General features: G+C 36.9%; 1 non-coding gene and 1 pseudogene across 2 annotated transcripts; one reads left to right on the plus strand and one right to left on the minus strand.

Moving 5' to 3' along the window:
- Nucleotides 1-2291: 2291 nt before the first annotated feature.
- LOC105042131 (uncharacterized) lies at nucleotides 2292-20141 on the minus strand. 2 transcript variants are annotated; one of them, XR_012134442.1, is made up of 5 exons: nucleotides 19981-20141; nucleotides 14998-15131; nucleotides 10398-11480; nucleotides 4934-5164; nucleotides 2292-4660 (listed from the first exon to the last, which is right to left on the minus strand). It is a non-coding gene; the product is annotated as an uncharacterized protein (transcript). The 2 variants fall into 2 exon arrangements; XR_003800401.2 differs by lacking the exon at nucleotides 2292-4660 and having other exon boundaries at nucleotides 4771-5164.
- Nucleotides 6358-10294, plus strand: LOC140851439 (uncharacterized; annotated as a pseudogene).
- Nucleotides 20142-20812: the final 671 nt, after the last annotated feature.

Consider the following 20812-nt stretch of genomic DNA (forward strand, 5'->3'; position numbering starts at 1 on the left):
ATGACTCATGTTTTTTCACAATATATACCATTACGAGATTTGTGCAGATAGATAAAAAAAATCTTTGAAATATTTTAAAAATTATATAAAATATGATTCAATAATTAATATCATAAAAAAAATCAATCATTTTTTTACACAATAGATATATCCGAACCTTCGTTCTAAAGATTTCTATAGCTCCTAAACTTTTGAATGTTTTACATGCTGATTCTGATCAAATACTATTTACTCAAAAATAATACAATTTATCTAATTTTAGCAAAGAAAATTTTGAATCAAAATCTTTTGTCATAATTATACTTATAAAATAAGTATTGGAATTGTAACTAGCACCATCAAATAATTTCATACTTCAAATCTTAAAACATATAACAACACAAGATAGAGATGAAAATTCTCAACAAATCCCCATCATACAAACTAAATTACTCGCAATAACAGTAGATACCGTACAAAAGCTGGCAAAAAGTTGTCGGACTCTAAAGTCACATCGTGGCACTTCATCATTTGACTAGGGTGTTGGCCAAAACAAAGTATCGAATCCTTCCATGAATGTGACTACAGATGAATCCTTACAAAACCTCACAATACAAGGGTATTTAGATAGGGAGACTAAGAAAAAATTCTCAAGACTGTTTACGATGAAACCGTAATCAAATCATTCATCATCATAAATAGCACCAATAATTTATAATTTTTTTTAAAAAAAAAATATGAGAATTGGAGGAGGATGATCTGACGCATCTATTTTTTCTGAACGTGACTATAGGACCCCAATCTTCATTGGAAAATATTCGATTCGAAACTGAATTTGAATGAATAAACAACCTTCTTTCTACCGTATGGATGAATCCAATGAATGAATACGTCATCCCAATACCACTAAGGATGAACAGACCAGATATCATTTCCAAATGCTGTACCCTAACCACCAGGATATTTTTTCATTCGACAGTCATTCGCACCTCGACATTTAATCGGAGTTCGATATTTGTTGCGACTCAAATCTGAATCATGCCGTTGGAAACAAAGGCCCGTTTTGTTGGAATGCCATCTCAATGGCCAATGATTTACAAGTTTGCAAAATATTTTGAATATAAGATGATTGGAGAGTTGGTTTTGAGGTTTTTGGGGGAACAATTTTTGGGACTCTGTACTTCTTAAACATGTGACCATAAACACATCTTAAAGTGCAAGCTAGTCCAATGTAGAAACTAAATTTCCAATTAGTAGCAAACTAAAACAGCATCAATTCATTCTAACATAAACTAGCATAATAACTTAAAGTAGAAGAATATTTTAAGATAGAGAGAGAAAAGTATAGATGATGCATATACTATATTTATTAGTATGGTAGATAATATGGTGCATTGCAAGGTTATTAGTTGGATAAAGTTCATTAGCTCTGCAATAGACCAATCCGACCATGAAGGGATACATGTAGAATATGCATAAAAATGAAAGAAATTATTGCCTATATTATGTATATCACGTGACCATGCACGTAATCAAATATGATCGCTATAAGCTCTATTTATCAAGCATGTATCTCGATGCATCATTATTGAAATTAGTGCCAATAATTGGTCATGTGCACAACCCCATTGATGCATGCAATGTAAACAATAACTTCCCGACAAATAGCATATATTGCTCTCTTTCCCTCTCATGGATGTTTGTGTTGGACTAGTCCAGCATAAAGCTAATAGATCTAATCCAACCAACAACTTCTCAATCACATTATATAGAAAGTATTTTCCCGCAATCTTTGCTTAGATTTGGTGTTGGTTAAATAAAATGCAAAGGTGAGGATAGCAGATGGTCCCCAAACCCTCAACCTCATCAACGGACTTTCTAGGATTTGTCCAAAGGAAAGGGGCTGTACCGTAAAAGTACCTTGGGACATGCGGTTGTCCTCGAGCGCGACCCCGAACGCATCCCCTAGCGCCACGTGTCCTTTTACTTTTTTAAATTAAAAAACGAAGTGACACTGGCTGATGACGTCCTCCACAGTGGCGGCGACGCGACCCTTATGCTCACCTCGGGGTGACACGATACTGGCTCCAGCTCTAATTAAATGAACCTTAATCCAGAATCTTGGATTAAAGAATATATACATTCATTAATGAATTAGCGGTCAACTCCACCACATGATGCTAGATCTTCAAGTAAAATTTAATTTTCGTGCGACGCAAACATTGATATATATATATATATATATATATATATATATGCCTAAATATTTTCTGTGCCAATATAGATACACATATATCATATGTCGTCTAAATTAAAATTTATATAATCAATTTTACATTTCATATCTATTGGTACATATATACTCTAAAAATATTGGTGCTACGAAAGCTAGTTGTAGTCTGATGATATAATATGCATTATTTTTAAATTTTTAAATAACTTAGATAACATAGATCATGATCAACGATTTGGACTGCCATATTGTATAACATGGAGCAGGTGCATCAGCATTGCAGGTATGACATACAGCCGCAGTCAGTTGTTGCTAGAATGACGGAATTGAAATGTAAATGGAAGGAAAAAAGGATGCCATCTTGCTGCAATGAGGCACGAAATAATGTTTGAACTTTTTTAAAAGATTCATTATTATTTCTAGTCTTGCCAAGGTTTGAATTTCTAATGTCATTTGATTTTTTCTATCATAGCCACAAATGACAGCCTACAAGTATTTAAATCCATGCAAGGAATGCACATAGAATATGGACAGTGCTCACTAGATATCATTTACACATACTTGTACATTTTGAAATGCATTCATCCTGTATTATGCATTAAGTTCATGCAATTTGGGTTAGCAACGATCTGGATCTACCTCAATAAGGTTTGAAACCAAGTGTTTTTGACCTCACCCAATCCAACATATCAAATACTTGGATTTGCCGGCTGCTAAGGCGCTGGATGAAGACACCTTGAAAGCATAGAAGAAATGATGACCATGCATCTAGCTTAGTGGATTAGAGCTTTGTGTATCCCATAATTAAAAGAGGAAAAATGTGAAAGCTTTTTGAAAAGAGATTTAGACTCTGAATCCAGACCATCCAGCCAATCCGATCAAATGTCATGATTAACCCAAACCAGCCATCACAGACAAATGTCCGACAGCCAGTCGGTCCTTGGATTACTCCTAAATTTCCCAGAAGATTTGTCTGGTCGGCCATTACAAACATTTCCAAGTGTCATAGCCATTAACCATTATTAGGTGCTTATAATGGCCCTTATTCCCCATCCTAACTTTGAGTAAAGTGCCAAATGCCAGCCACAAAGTAATAAACCCCTCTCCTCCCATTTATTTCCTCTCTAGATGGTGACTATATAAAATGTTCTCGAAACACTTATTCTTGTACAGGAATATCATGAGTATAGCCAAAAATATTTTCCAATTCCTAAAAGCCACAAAGATATTGGTTGCTAAACCTTACGAAGAAAAAAATAAAAATCTACAGATGGTTCATAAAATTGCCCTCAGTAATCAAAGGAGTCACAATACACAGGGGTAATAGTGGATCATGCAGATCCAGACCCAACCAAGTTTGGTGCCAAAAGTAGACCAGTGGGTCCAGAAATTGGATAAATCACTCAGGCATGGTTCAAGCGAAATTGGACCCATGCACACCATCAGTTACACCATTAGCTTTAAGGCTTCTAGAGAAAGGAGATAGCCAAGATGGGTTGTAACACATAGATTGGTCTCCATCTAGTAGTTGGCTTTTGGATCATGTGCAAAAGCTCCCATTCTAGTGTCCTGATGCCACAGACCAACAGCCAACTAACCAAAACCTTATGTCTTCTGTAGTAAATAAGGCCAGGAACCATGGTGCTAGAATGCACCAGAAAGTAGAATAGATGGAGACCAAGGATGAGTAATTGCCTTCTCCAGAATTCCAATGATCTCTTTCACCGTCCATGCTTCCAAAGTGCCTTTTCTTCCCAATCCACTTTAGCCCCATGCTCTCCCTTGTCTCCTTCAAACCCAGAGCCTATAATTTAAAGCACAACAAAGAGATATGGACATGACTCTTCCACGCAATCTATCACTCAACTGAACAGAATTATAATGAATAATTGATGTGAACTGGGTGTTGCCTCGGTGATCGCAGAGTCCATCTAACAAGTGAACGTTCCAGATCCGAGTCCAGGTTAGTGTATCACTAAGTACTCAGACCTAGGTAATTAAAAATTAGTGCACTTTGTTTTTTCAAGCATTTGATTGAAGGAAAGGATTGATTTGTTGGCCACCACACAAATCAAAATTGCCCAGAGAGTTCAAAATTTAAACACTCACCATCATAAATAAGGGGACCACAACATCCCCATTTTATGTCCTTGTTTTAGGTGGCGACCAAGAACCTTAGTGATAAAGAAAACCATCATGAATCATTAAACCAATAGGAAGCAAACAAGTGGTAAAGCAGTGAAGCAAACCTTAAAAACCATATGGGGATGAATTCAAAGCTGTACAAAGCCTATATGAAGGATTCCTGACATCATACCCTTCGTGTACCATATTGGAAGTACTTCATTATTGGTCTCAAATGGAGAAAGGGAGGCTGCGAAGGTGGAGTTCATTTTCTATCTGACAATTTCTCCAAAAAGTTCACCTCCAGGACACTTGTCTTCACTCCTTTCATGCCACAAACATATCATTGAAGCAAATGCAAAGCATGCAAAGGAATGCACAACATGGATCACAAATCATAGTATGAAAAACAAAAAGCCTTTAACCGATCATCATTGTAGGGACTGATTGGAGGTGTTTCTTCTTAAACAGATAAAGCATGTTGCCTTTGTAGCAGATTAAATTATCAAAGAGAACCTTTTGCCACAAATATCAAGAACATGGAAGTTTTGGGTGGGTGCTGATGTGTTTAACCAGAGTCTTTTAAAAGTAGTATACCTGCACAGAACATCATATTAGTTTGCTCAGAGATCTGGTGAGCTTCATTTCCACTAATAGCACAGTGTCACCCGGTGTGGTTACTCTGTCCATCACCACATTCTAATTAAAGAAGGCAGCTGATGATAGTGGGGCAATAATAAATGCTTGATGCCTCCTCTAATTGGCAAGATCAAGTATCCCTGCAATAATAAATCTTAAGAGAGATCAGAAGACATAAAGAAAAGCTACCTTCAGGATTCGCCGTATCGGGCCGAACCGCCCGATACAGGACGTATCGAGCCGGATCGGTGCTCAAACGGTCCGGTTCGGACCTTTTTTTCGAGAAACACCCCGAACCGGTACCGAACCGAGCAGTTCGGTCCGGTTCGCTTCCATACCATCCAAAATCGGACGGTATGGTTCGTTTCGATCCGGTTCGGCGTGAACCGAACCGTACCGACAGTCCCATGTGCCTAAAGTGAGGAGGGGGGTGGGGTGGGGTCGGAGACCACATGCATAAAAGAATCCTGATTTGGAGTTCTCTGAGATGTCTCAGAGAACTCCCGAGGGTCCGAAGGTCTCAACGAAACCGTTGAGACCTCTGAAAAATTAGAAAAAAAGGAAAAACTCCGTCAAATTACAGGAGTGGTTCGAGGAGAGGCTGATCTTTGGCCGGAGGTAAGATAATATGTTATTTTCTTAGTAAATCTTTTTTTTTTATTTTTGTTGTTAAAAATAGGATAAGAATGAGAAAGAATGAAAATAAGAGAAAATCATGCCAAAATCTTATGATTTTGGGATGATTTAATTATATATGATAGATCTTTGGAAGATCTACACGATGATATCAAAATTGTTAATTTTCGTTAATTATATATTTTTTAAATATTTTTAAATATTTATTTATTTAAAAATTAAAAAAATTAAATTTTAAAAAAAAAATCAGAGTTTGGGAATTAGAATGATTCAAACTACTTAAATCTAATTTCTAATTTTTTTCAAATATTTAAAATTAAAAAATTATTTTTTTAATTATTTAAATTTAAAAATTTAATTATAAAATAAAAAATATATAAAAATAGTGTTATATTTTAGTTAATTTAAAAATATTATTTGAAGCATATAACATATTTATTTTGAATTTATAAGTTTTAAAATGATTATTAAAATTATTTTAAAATTATATATAATTATTTTAATTATCGTTAAACTATCATGTTTTGTTATACTTGCATATATTTATAAGAAAAAGATTTAGAGCATGACGTTCGTTCACTTTAATTAATCAGCTATTTTATAATATATATTTATTTATATAAAAATTATTAAAAAAATAAAAATATAAAAAATCAGTGTTAGTTTTGAAATTGAGAATAATGTTTAAAATGATTCAAAACAATTGAAATATTTGAATCTAACTTGAGATTTTTTTGAAATTTTTTTTGTAAATATTTAAATAGTAAAAAATATATGTAATTAGTGTTATATTACAGGTAATTCGAAATAATTAGTATTTTGTTATATCTGCAGAAATGAGTAAGAAGAAAGATCAAGAGCGTGACATCGGTTGGGATCATGGCGAGATGCTCTCGGCTCGGCATCATTGGAGATGCAAATGGTGCAACACAAAATTCAAGGGAGAAAGAGTGACTAGGTTGAAGCAGCATCTAGCTGGTGGTTATCCTGATGTGTCGATGTGTCGGAAATATCCGCAAGAGGTCCAACAATTGATGAAAAAGCACTTTGCTGATTCGAAAGCAGCGAAGGAAAAGGCAAAGCAGAAAAAGATCGAAGTAGACCGTCGAGCTGCAGAGCCACCTTCTTATCACTCTAGAGAGTTAGAGGAGGCTTCTGCTCCAGATGATGAGGAGGCACAGATTGAGGCTGCCATTCATGCGAGCTTGACGGATCAGTACCAGCAGGAGGACATGGCCCAGTACAGAGATCGATTCGGACCATCATGCTACGAATCAGGATCTGAATCAGCGACTGGTAGGGGAGAATTCGAGTTCAGGAGGACTACCTCAGTCAGAGAGCCTGGTGGTAGAGGGAGCAGACGCAGCATGTCTTCTTTGTTGGGAGCTTTTGGCAGTAAGAGGAGGTCCTCCAGAGATATTTCAGCAGGAGCCAACATTCAGGATTTGGATCCACATGCTTTGCCCAGCAAGGATTCAAAGCAGCAGAGAATTGACAGTATGCTGAAAAAAGATAAGAAGAAGGATATGTGGCGAGCTATTGGATCATGGTTTCATTTCAGCCATATTCCAGCAAATGCAGCAACCAATCCTTACTACCGATCTGCTATTCCAGCCATAGAGACTGCCGGCCAGGGTGTAGATCCTCCAGGACCTAAGGACATCTATGGTCAGCTTCTTGACAGCAATAAGGAGGATCTGCAGAGATGGATTGCTTCTTACAAAAATAAATGACCTATATACGGTCTGACAGTGATGTGTGATGGTTGGATAGGTCCTACTAGGCGGAGCATCATTAATTTTTTGACATACTGTGATGGAAAAATATTTTTTTACAAATCAATCGATGCTTCAGATAAGATGCACGATGCCACATATATCCTTGGTCTGATGGAGGAGGTGATTGATTCAGTGGGTGAGCAGCATGTCGTGCAGGTCATCACAGATAACGAACCACAATATAAGACTGCCGGAGAGTTGCTGATGGAGCAGTGACCGCAGATATACTGGACCCCATGTGCTGCACATTGCATTGATCTTATATTGATGGATATCGGAAAGATTCGCAGGGTGCAGCAGGTAGTGGAGATTGCCCAGACCATTACTAGATTCATCTACAACCACACATGGGTTCTTTCATTGATGCGGACGTATACTGGGGGGAAGATCTTACGACCGGATATCACACGATTTTCTACCAACTACATAGCACTTGATAGTCTTCTTCAGAAGAAAACAGCCTTACGTTAGATGTTTGTCAGTGCCGAGTGGCAGAAGAGCAGATATGCGAGGGCCGACACTGATGGAAGTCATGTGGAGAACTTGGTGACGAGTCAGTCATTTTGGCAGCGGGTTGAGAAGATAGTGAAGGCTATCAAGCCTTTATATGAGGTGCTTCGCATCGTGGACAGCGAGAGATACCCCCAGATGGGCTTCCTATATTACATGATGGAGAGGACAAAGAAACTAATCAGTGAGAATGATCCCAAGCATGCTCAAGAATTCATTAACATTATTGAGCGCCGTTGGGACTATCAGATGGGCAGAGATTTGCATCTAGCTGGTAAGTTTGGATTCAAGAATGTTTTAAAATATTTTTTCGAAGCATGAAAATAAAATTGTACTTAATCAGTCTTGAAATTTATCTGCAGCTTATTATTTGAATCCGAAATTTCAGTATACTATTTCGGGGATAGATATGGATAGCGAGCTTCTTGCTGCTCTTCGCAATATCATATATAAGATGGTGCCCGAAGCAGAAATCGCGTCGTTGTGTCTGCAAGAGGTATGCTAGTTTAAAACAGATGTAATTATTCAACTGAATTCGATCTGATATATTTATAAATAATAAATATATTTTATTTCAGACGAAACAGTTTAGAGAGGGATTAGACAGTTTTGGAATCCCATCGGCTGTCGTAAGCAAAAAACAGATGAATCTAGATAAATTACATATCAATAATGAGCAATGTAGATTGATATGTAATTTTGCTTAATAATATCATCAAATTTGATATATAATTTTGCTTTTATAGCTGAATGGTTGATTCATTTTGGAACGTCAGCAGAAAATTTGAGACATATGGCTGTCCGTATTCTTTCTCAGACGGTATCTGCTAGTGGCTGTGAGCGTAATTGGTCCACTTTCGCTCTTATCCACAGCAAACAGAAAAATCGTCTGACATAAAAATGCCTCGACGATCTTGTATATGTTCACTACAATCTGCGGTTGATGCTAAAATGTATTCAGGAGGAAGTTCAGTTGAAGTACACTGATCCGACGCTGGATGATTATGCCGACGAGGATGACGATCCGATCATCGGATGGCTTGCAGATCAGCAGCAGGAGCCAAAGCTTGATGAGTCAGGATCCCCTCCACGACCAGTCAGTGTGGTGGCAAGGGAGATCAGGGTGGATCCAGGGCAATGGGTAGAAAAAAATATTCCACATAGGGTTTCAGCTGATCAGCCACAGTCTGAGGGGACACAAGGGACTCATTCATCACATGACTCGCTATCCGATACATCTTCCCAGAGATTTGAGCGAGAGATGTATAGACGTTCCTCCCGGCAGCCAGCAAGAAGGCATCCATCCTCCTAATCACAGGAAACTCAGTCATAGAGGGGCACAAGGGGGGAAAGGAAAAGACAGTTGCACGTGCACTACTCTCGAGAGTACAGGAACGATCTGGTTCAGACACGGACACCAGGGAGAGTGATGATAATACTGGTAGTAGTAGCCATGGATCTGATGATCAGGGAGGAACTGGAGGACAAGAAACCACCGTTTATGAGACACAGCCACAGGGTGATATTCGATTCACCGGTGAGTCTCAGTTTACGCATGTCACACAGGATAGAGATCATGGTGGACGAGTCGGTAGAGATCGTGGGGAGCCGACTTCATATAGACGACGGGCTCCTAGAGGTCGTCCAGCACATGATGCAGCTGCGGATGATCTTGCACGTGGAGTAGGGTCTATGGATGTATCTGGATCATCCTCGCATTATGGATCCTATTATCCACAGCCACCTTATGATCTATATGCATATGGTATATCCGAGGCATCATCTTCTAGTGGTTACTACCCTATGTAGCCTGGAGCAGCTCCAGGATCAAATTTTGCTACTGGCATATTTGGATGGGCTCCTCTACAACCGTACCATCATCTCGAGGATACTTCTCAGAGTCAGAATTTTAGCGAGAGGTTTGAGATGTCTTACAATCCAGAGAGGATGTCTTATGGGATGATAAATATTCAAGAGTACGGTGCAGCTTGGCTAGAAGGTTGGACTGATGTCCCTTCAGACTATGTTGATGATCCAGATATCTACGAGCGTCACAGACACTCGACAAGAAATTAAATGCAGAGTACATCTTAAGGTTCGTATATCAGTTATTGCGTTTTGTACTTAAATATTTAGATACATTTTAATGCGTATTTTATATATTTTTTCTTTAGTTTTAAGATGACATAGTTGAAATATAATGTAAATAAATATATATTTGAAATTTTGGATCAAGAGTCTTTAAACCGCAACCTAACTCCAAATTGAACCCAAATATGTCAATAATATGCAATATAATACCATATTAAGATTGTATTTATCAATTATTAACTTTAAAAATCAAAAAAAAAAAATTGAAAATCGAAAAAAATTGTGTACCGGTATCGGACCGGTACGCCCGGACGTACCGTGTATCGGTATGGTACGGTACCGGTACCGTACCATACCGGTCTGGCACCGGCATGCCGTCCAGTACCGGTACAGCAAATCTTGGCTACCTTAATAAAATAGTACTTCCATCAGTTAGTTTAACTTATCAATCTCTTATGAGTGCCTTCAAGTCCACAGTTGAAGCCTTTAAGCACAGAATCAGAAGAGAGAATTATCTGACAACAGATAAGCAAGGGTAACAATATCCAAAGATACTAGCACTGTATGGGGATAGGGCCAACTTTACTTTTTCAGAAAGGATCTAAATATGGGGACCTCTAGTCACTAATGATTTCCATGAGTCCTCGACTCATGAGGGGTGCACGTGTTATATTGAAAAGAAAAAGTAGGACATCCACCAAAGTCAGGACCACATAAATGCAGCCTAGATGTAATGGCTATCACTTTCCACCCAAAGGGCTGCATATCTCTGTTCTTTTAATGGGGTAGCTATCTGTAGTGGTAGATTATGATCTAAGCAATTACAAGATTGAGGGCAAATGGATGAACCATAAGTCCAAGACAAAAGGATGTATGACAAGAAACAGGACCAAAACAGGATAACAGTGGCTCCCATTAGGCAACCAAAAGATCAAAGATGATTCGAATCTTTAAAATGAAAACATTATCTGAGCCAACCCGATATGAGTCGGATGAAAATACCTAATATTCCATTAAATACTTTGCAGCTATATCCATCTGCTCATTACAAGAACAAAAACATACACGCATTAGCAGCACAAACATGCTGGTGGGTATGGAACCCAAATATAATGAAACAGATTTTGACCACAATGCATCATCAAAGCATGACTTGAACATGGAGCACACTAATGAGCCCGAAAGAGGTCAGGGAACAAGGCAGAAAGCACAATCATGTTAAAAATGGCAATTTTGTCGCACCAGCACAGAATGATCCATGTTATACAGGTATGCAAAGACAAAGATATTTGTCCCATCCATAACATATAAATTTAAGGCACAAACCAAATGAGGGTAGCAACACACTTTCTACCAGAAAGTGTTGTGGTTAATAAGATAAAACAATACAATTTTGACAATAAAGCATATCAAGGAACTACCACAAACCTGTCAACTCTCAGAGCACTAATTCTATTCATAACGGCCATTTCACATGTGACAAGGGATCCCTGTAAGCAACACGCACAAAAATATGATTCACTGCAGACTTCAATTTGAGAAGCATCAAAGGATGCCCGTATGTCGTAGAATTTAATGCATAGTCTCAGTAATAAAACCAAACAGAACTAGAAATTCTAACCATGATGATAAGAAACCAGTCTGTCTCCCACATGTTTAATATGAGAAAGTTGTTTGTTTCTATTGATGCTAAGATCCACTGAGAATACAACGCTTATATTACTTGGTGAGAACATTTTAACATAAGCAAAACTAGAAGTAACATAAGTTCTGTTCTTTCACATCCTTTCTTTACCAGATGGCCAGACACCTACCCAATTCTATTAGTGCATCTTGAAACAATATCAGCGCTTGGCTATGTTTAATAGCCAAAGTCCAGTCAAGCTCAACAATTTTTTTTTTTTTTTTGACTTGGCAATATAAGCAAAATCAATAAACCTTATTCCATATATTATGCAAGATTTACGGATCTTTTTCCACCATTTATCTGTATGAAGGACAACATCTGGTGCCAATAAAAACATCTTTCCATCATGTTTATCCAGTCCTTACCCATCTCTTTTCTAGTCTTTCTGGATTCCTCCATGCATGCATCCATCCATCCATCCATGCATGCATCCATCCATGCATCCATGAATGCATCTATACATCCATCCATCTATACATACATGCATATGCATCCATCCATGCATGCATGCATGCATACATATACATACATCTGTCCATCCATCCATCAAATTTCATAGATAGTCTTTTGAAGTCTGGTGTGAGCAAAAGTAAAAGAGGCACATTCTTAGCTAGGACTGAATAATAAATGGACCAGGCATAAGCTTTCAGCTTGGCTAATTTTATCAGAGGTATTCATCATGGCTCAGCACTAATAAAAGCAAATTACAGATCAGACATGTTCTTCTAATCACCTTCTCAAACATTGTAATATTATTCTGCATTCTTAAACCAACATCTTGGCAAGATGATAGTCCGTTGGGGGGTGTTTGGTTTGCGACTAGAATCAGAATGGATTGGAATAGCCAGATGCCCTGAAGCATTTGGTTCATGACCAGAATCAGAATCAGAATGGAGATTTGAATCCTTAGAGGAGAGTGGGGAATGGGTTTTAGGAGGATTGAGCCATTCCCATTCCGTCCCAAAATTGGAATTGGAATGAGACTCCCCCTAACCAAACAGTTGGAATGAGAATCATCTATTTCCATTCCAGAACCCAACTCCCCCCAACCAAACACCCCTTTAATTTATCTTAGTGATTATTTTGTTTATCCTAGATGTATCTTCTAAAACTTCTTAATGGTTGTTTAACATACTCCACGACACTGCACAACTGATCATGTTCTTGCTTTATCTATAAAACCTCCAATTTAGTCACTATCTTATGTTGACACCTCCTAGCACAGCACAACCCAATGTTACCAATTATTTTATAGAAATTGTATATCATCCATAACACAATAACACAAAAGTAGTTATAGTTTGCCATCTCCCCTTTTCACTATAGATCAATTACTGTAGGCCTTGGAGTTCACATGAATTTAGCTTTCCCCAATCAACAACAATTAATTTCTTCGAAAAGTTTGTTGACCAAACAAACTAAATCAACCATTGATTGTGCTTTAACAAAAGAATACTTACTGTAAGTGAGATTAGCACCATTTAAGGCATTTAAGAATGCTTATGACAAAAGCAAACCAAAAGACTCTGGGCCCACAAATTTTCAACGTATGGCTGCCACCTTCCAGATATTTCAAATAAGGTTTCTCAAATGCTTAGATCATTAAACCAGGAGTCCCGTAGAGGTTTCAGTGCATGTTTCTCACTTAGAATCTACCTTGCAAATATTCTCCATCTTTCAAATAACTTTCTTGAAAGGAGAAAAATAATATTTAGAGTATTCACCAAGGTTCGCAGACTAGATATCGGAATCTGTGTCGGTTGCTGGCTGATACGGTACTGTACCATATCGATAATAAAAAAATCAAAAAAATCCCATCGATCGGCACTAAAAAAAAAGAAACCGGATTGAACCGGACCAAACCATACTGAACTGGACCAAACCGCCCGATATTGAGCGGTTCGGGCCAATACCCATTTTCTAAAAACCCGATCTGACTGGACCAGCTCTCCGCTGTCACGGTTCGGTACGGGATGTACCGGCCAATTTGGACCAGTACAGAATGCCATGGGCTTCACACTTCCACCAACCCCTTTTATTTCTCTACGTCTCTCTTTGTAGTCGATATCAGTACACAATATAATTTTCTCATAAAACTGACGCACACTATGACACAGAATGCCATGGTCAAAATACTAGAAGTCCGAAATTTAGAGGTTTAAAGCAAGGATTTAGGTGTTGGCATGGCACTGTTGGCCATATAAGGGCACGCTTCAGGGGTCTATAACACACTGGCATGCATTGGTCCGTGCCTATCAGCAGCGACTAGCATGAACCCATGTTTTCTGAAACGGGCTTTGACAATGTAATTAACACAGCATGGCATGGCACCTTTCCTATTTTCTGACCAGCATGGGTACGACATGTTATCCTGCAATATTTTGTCTGAAAGTTTCTCTCCACCGATCATGCTATTTTTCTCTTGCAAGAACAACCCTTTTTCCTCACCATAATTTAAAGCATCCTGATGAAGGATATGACAGTGAGCGAGATTGCATTTAGCAAATTTATTTCTCCATTTCTTTTGCATAATGCACCACTACAAAAATGTAAGGTTATCACAATAAAAATAAAAAAAAGTTGTTCCCTGCAAGGTTGATACACTTTGGAAAATGGCCAACATGTTAAAATGCTCACACTTATAGCAACCGAGGTGAGGCACATCCTCAAGGAACTATCATCCTTTGACATAATGAAAAGAATATAGCTTGTTAATGTGTCATAATGAGAATATCAGCTAACACACATTCCTTTTGTTCCATCCAGACTAGGAGAAGGTAAAAAAGGAGGAGAAAGTGGATCACAAAATCCTATTATATTAGAGCGGCTTTGGTGCAAATTAATTAGCATATTGGAGCATGTACAAAGAAGGGACTTTTGTAAGTCCATACTTAGAGCAAGAGCCAAACCATCATGTTTTAGGTTACGACCTCACATATTTTGTCCACAACAATCTGATGATGTTGAAGTAACAGTTTGCATAACATGTCTTCCAATGTCTTTTCTTCTCTAAAGGTGCTTTCCTTTCTTCCTTGTTGGGTTCATTTGATTTTACTTAAAATTTAAGCACACATTTACTTTTTTCTTTCCCTTCATAACTGCATTTCTGAATAATGATATGTCTTGCACAATTTTTTAGTTATTATTATTTATCATCTCTACTATTTTGTAAAGACAACCATTTTAAAATGTTTTAATACATCAAATCAAACTTGCTGTCAATTCAGAATCCATAAAATCTTAATATAAAGGGGAAAATGGAACCATCGGACATGAACATTAATGCATCAGAAAATGTGATACAGACCAAAGAAACTTACCTGCCTGTTCATAAATGGGGAACTTAACACCCAGTCTTTTATTTGATTGCCATTATTCTTTAAGTCCTTTGTCCTTATGTCTAGTCCCTTGTGCACAGTTAGACCCGTTTTTGCACACGATCACACAGTAATGCCTGTCCAAGTACATAGTTATACCTATTTAGCCCATTCGTGCACAGGACAAGGATTATGCATAAAATGGTCATCAAAATCAAGGGCTAGAAATAAGCATTTGGTAGACAGGGAAACAACAGGGGGTGGGCTGCAATTTCACCTTTGTGAATCAAACATTTGAATTATTCAAACAACAAGCACCTTAGTTATTGATCTCTCCTTTTGTGATGAATTGCACAAGTTCCGTTGCTCAATTTCACTATAATTGGGCAATAATGTACTCATCATGTTTCACATGCACAGAGGGCTTCAAAGGAGACTAGATGGTTACACATTTCATCAATACCAAACTACAGTGATTTTTTTATTTGAACTGAAGTAGATAAAATTTATTTCCTGGCATGCACTCTTTTAAAGGTATGACGTGCTAATTTTGATAGAAGTACGTAATCAGATAACCATGCACATAATCGGGTCCCATAGTTGAAGCGCAAACTCTGCAAGAATGCTCTCAAATTCAGATTGCTTTAGTTATTTTCTCAAAGCCCTGAAAATTGTGCATGAAGTACTTTAGTGCTCTCTCTGAACCAAAATTCTTATTGTCTCTATCAATTTTCCAACAAGTCAATTAATGATATTGATACATCCACAGCTTTTGTCCAGCTAAGGCTCTATGTGTATGTCAACAATCTTAGTACTACTGAGGACAGAATTTGTTAATCCTCACAGACTGAGTGCTCAAGCATTCCTTCTGTGTATTTCAATATGATGGCAAACCAAAAAGCAAAGGAATCATCTTCTCATGGAACAGGGAACAAGGAACCGCTCTTCCTTCTCCCATAAGATACGTTGTTAGAAAAAAAAAAGCATTACATAAACCAAGCCATTATTTCCTTTTCTGGTAAGCCAATCAAGACAAGCATTCCAATGCTTATTATAAAGATATGATGAAGGTAAAACATTATCAAACATAACATCATGTACTAGCATATGAACCTTTAGCTGTTGTGGGTGGTCATTGGTCAAGACATCAGACATTTGCCAAGGACATATAAGCCGAGTTAAGAATAAAAAGTTTGACCATTCAGATCTACAACCCAAATGCAAATGAGATCATGACCTAAAGAAAGTTGTAATTCTTAAAATTAATGTACATCGAAAAAGCTAGATAATTCAGATCAGGCAGCAACCCCTCATTTGTTTAAGTCTAGCCACCCCAGTAAAAATAAAAAGCCAAGTCAGAATATGTGCTTTACCTAAAGTATGAAACATAATAAATGCTTTTTCTTATTCAAACGAAGCTTACCGATCAGAGAGGGGAAGGCATCACCTAGAACTCTTCCCACACCTAGAACTCTTCCCACAACATCCCCTATTTCGTCTATAAAGGATGTAACTAAGGTTTGCCATGCCAGTTCGAACTGCTCGGTTCGGGCATGCCATGCTGTACCAGGGGCGGACCGGCACGGTTCCACCCCTCCATTTGGGATACCGGCAAGGACAGGGGAGAGGGAGAATGGGAGAGAGGAAGAGAGTGAGCGGGAGAGAGAGAGAGGGGGGGGGGGGGAGGACCTCACTTAATTAATGATTCAGAAAAATTAATATCCTTTTCAGGTCCAACAAGTAGTAGATTGTCTCAAAATGATCAGAGGAAACTATGCTATATGGTGTACTTACATCATGCAATTAAGACAGAGCAAAAGTTTCATAAATTTTTCATGGTTCAGGCATTAAAAGCTTACATTATGAAAACTTGTACAAGAAATCCTAGTCACATTAATGTGGCTCAAAAACTTAAGGAGCCAATACTTCAAATTCATTTCTACCAACCAAACAATAACCGATAGACTATAAATCAGTTGCAGATAGTCAAAAAATCATTATGATCATCTTTACGCGAGGCAGTTCCAAAGTGCTTGAATTTCCTTTGCATTTCCTTCCTGTTTGCATCCACAATATCATTTTTAAGAATAAGTGAGGAAAGAAATTTGGACCATTCTCATGTTTTTATCCACCTCCATCAAGATATGCATTAAATTGCAAAATGGTTTACCAACGCTATGGCACTTAGGATATCTGTCTGTAATCTAGTTCCTTGATACTTTTGGTTCCTTGTCTTTCTGTTTGTGTTGTATCTAAAGCTTTCCATTCTAAAAGTTAATATGATTAATTCAATTATCAAAAATACTGCAATTTTCAAACACCTGGGAACCAACCAAAATAGAATGACTGGCAAAATGATAACCACCAAGCAGATATTCTGAATGGTAATTATTGATGATGAATAAATACATACAAGGAGTTTTGACCTTGTATGGATGAAGAAGGTCCTTGCAAATTTGGACATGGCAGTTACTGTCTATAAGAAACTTTAAGCATTCTCAGACTCTCCATTGCAACTTGATATCAAGAAGGTCAATCAGCTGCTCTCTCATAGAAGTTCAATCCCTTTAATTGCTCAAGATTCAAAATAAAGCAGGAAAAAAAAAAAGAAGAACATCTAATTGACACTCCAGACTGGGCTTTTCATTTGTTTCGAATGATAAGAGGAATGGCACTAAAAAGAACAAGAACAAAAGAGTTGTTGCATCAGTGGACACTCCACTAAAGCAACATGAGCTCCGAACATACACATAAGTAAAACATACATGAGAAAAATTTTCCAAACTCCCATCAAAATAAGTAATTATCATTTATAACCATCATACCATGTAGCCATTATAACACACCAAGCATTTGTTAATAAACTAAGTATGAAGCAAACCATGAGAAATCCTCTTTCTCTATTAATTTGTACCTGAAAATAATTTATTTATTGTGAAACACTTAATTGTCTAAAAGATGAAAAGTTAAAGGGTTATATTAAGGCAAAATAAGTTATAAATTTTTAAACGCCATGACATCCCTAAAAAAAATCATGTGGCCAGCAGAGAAATCACGTTGAAGTAGATGTCCCACTAAGAAAATCATAAAGAGTAATGAGCAAGATAGATTGTTTTAATCCACCATAGAAGTTCAACCAAGTTAATAATGTATGCTGCTTTCATATTTTTCTGCATGATTTAGAATATGGTAAACTGAACATGAAGAATTATTGTTTCTTTCTCTTTCAATCTTTGAGTTTGACAGACAAAAGTGTCTTCCATTATGGGTTTCATAGACAAGTTCGATAATTGGGGACCTTGATGGATAACATCTTTTATACAATTTTTTCACTTGCCATTGTCATCAAGACTTCAGATGTCATTAGATCAACCTGTTCTTCCATTGCGTAATATGTAAGAAAAAAGAAGGAAACGGGAAATTTTCTTATATATTTCTAGAAGATGGATATCATCAAGGAAAAATTCTTTGTGCGTCACTTATACAAATCTCATAGTAAAGTTAATCTTAACATATGATGCATTGGAAATAAAGTGCTCTGTGAAAAACACTCTTGGGATATGCATACATGAATGGAGAAAATGTCCATGGTATACATTTTTGCCAAATGATGGCTAAATAGATCTAAATTCCAATCACATCCAATGCTACCAGAAAAGATATACAAAAAGTCATAATAGGACCTATTGTGGCCAAGGGTTTATGGCTAGGCACGTGAGGTATTGTCTGCTCTGATTCCAAAAGGCATCTCTCACAGGGAAGGATGGTCCCTTCCCATATAAGCCAGAGTCCCCCTTCGCTCACAACCACTATGAGACTAATGATGCATTCATTTCTTATTATCACAACAGCAGAGAGTTTGTGTACGAGCGGGATGCATATCACAATCACAAGCTAGGGATGTAGCCAAAGGCTCATGGTTCGGCACGTGAAGTATGATCCATTTTGGCCCATGAGCCTTAGAGTGAGGTATCTTTTGAATTAGAATCCAGAGGTAAAACCGTGAGACCCATGGGTCAGAACGGACAATACCTCGTGTGCTAGACCATAAGCACTTGGCCACAATAGGACCAATAGTTTTACTTCAAGAACCGCCTAGACAGTCTAGCTATTTACACCAGAAGTCTTCCTCCAACCAAGTGCTTCCATTCCAAAATCATCAATGAAGTAGTTTTACCTGTAGAAGTATAAGCCTAACATTAAGTGCCAACATCTTGTTCACTGTAATGAATTTAAAGAAGCATTTCCTTTCAAAATAAATAGTCTACACGATTTGTTGGTTGAGTGCTAGACAAGTATTATTCAGAGAAGAGAAAATAAAGCACAAAAAATTCTGTCTCCAAAGTTCTTTGTCTTGAGAATAATTAAAATAAAAATTGTCCTATCCACAACCAATTGGCAAGAGGATTTCAAGGAAATTTGTTTTGATGGCACCTTCTCTCATGGCAATGAAAAAACACAAAAAAATCTTAACTTGTTCAGTGAATTCCTCCAAAATGAGTTGGAAGCTGGTTTCGCCCATAACTTGTGATTAGTTAATTATTCAGAAAGATTACAGTTATCATACACAAAATCATTCAGAAAGAGTACAGTCATCATACAATAATCTAAGCTTCCCTACAAAAGAAATTTGAGCACATAACACAGGAACATTCATGACACCATCCCAATACGCAACATACGGGATCCCAGGCAATTGAACAAAATCCAAATTTTCTGCTAATAGGGAGTTGATATCAGTTTTTAGGGCGAAAATCAAATGAAAGCACGGTCTTTCAATTAGGCTGACCAAAAGCTGTCATCAGAATGTCTTCCTTTTCAAATGATGCTGGAAAAAACTCAAATAAATCCCCAAATCGGAACTTTTTACTTGGACAGACTCGAAAAGACCATCACATGATAATCCAGAACGAATCAAAACATTCAAAAGAGACCAAAACAAGAAGAAAGTTAAAATTCTTGGGGTGTTTGAAGAAAAATACTTACTGGAGGAACTTAGAGCAGCAAAATTCTCCAAGAGATCAAGGTTAAATGTTTCGAAGAATGCAGGCTGGCCATTGAGGCAAAATGGAGGCCCGTGACCTCGATTTCGTCGGTCGAACGCGAAAGGACTGATCCCTTATATACATGGGTGTCATACAGAAAATCTTTGCGCACCGCGGGCGGTGCAGGAAATCCAACGTGGAGTGCACCGTCGTCCGATCGATTACACAGTAATTATTTTTAAATATATATTTAATATTTATAAATTATATTTTTATTTAAAAATTTTATATAATAAAAATATTTTTATTTTTTTGATTATGATATATTTTTTTAAAAATTATGATATTTTTTTATAAAAATTTATAATATTTTTATCTTTCAAAAAAAATTACGACATATTACGATGTCCCTTCACAAAAATAATAATATTTTTTAAAAAAAATTATGATATTTATTTTTAATTTTTTATTTAATATTAAAATATCATAATTTTTAAAAAGAGATGTCGATTTTTAAAAAGAAATTTCATAATTTTAAAAAAAATAAAAATATCTTAATTTTTCTAAAAAAATATCATAATTATTTGAAAAAATATCATAATAAAAAAATTAAAATATTTTTATTATATAAAATTTTTAAATAAATAATCTATAAATATTAAATATATGTTGAAAAATAATTACTATATAGATTAATCCTCAGATTTTTTACACCATCCCGGATGTATAAATTTTTTTTTTGAATATCATGTATAAAGAAGCTCATTGAAAGCTAATACATCTTATCACGTATATCTTGACCATCCAATGAAAAATCAACACATCATCCTGAA

The sequence above is a fragment of the Elaeis guineensis genome, chromosome 9 (assembly GCF_000442705.2).
Source record: "Elaeis guineensis isolate ETL-2024a chromosome 9, EG11, whole genome shotgun sequence".
In the NCBI taxonomy this organism is placed as follows: domain Eukaryota; kingdom Viridiplantae; phylum Streptophyta; class Magnoliopsida; order Arecales; family Arecaceae; genus Elaeis; species Elaeis guineensis.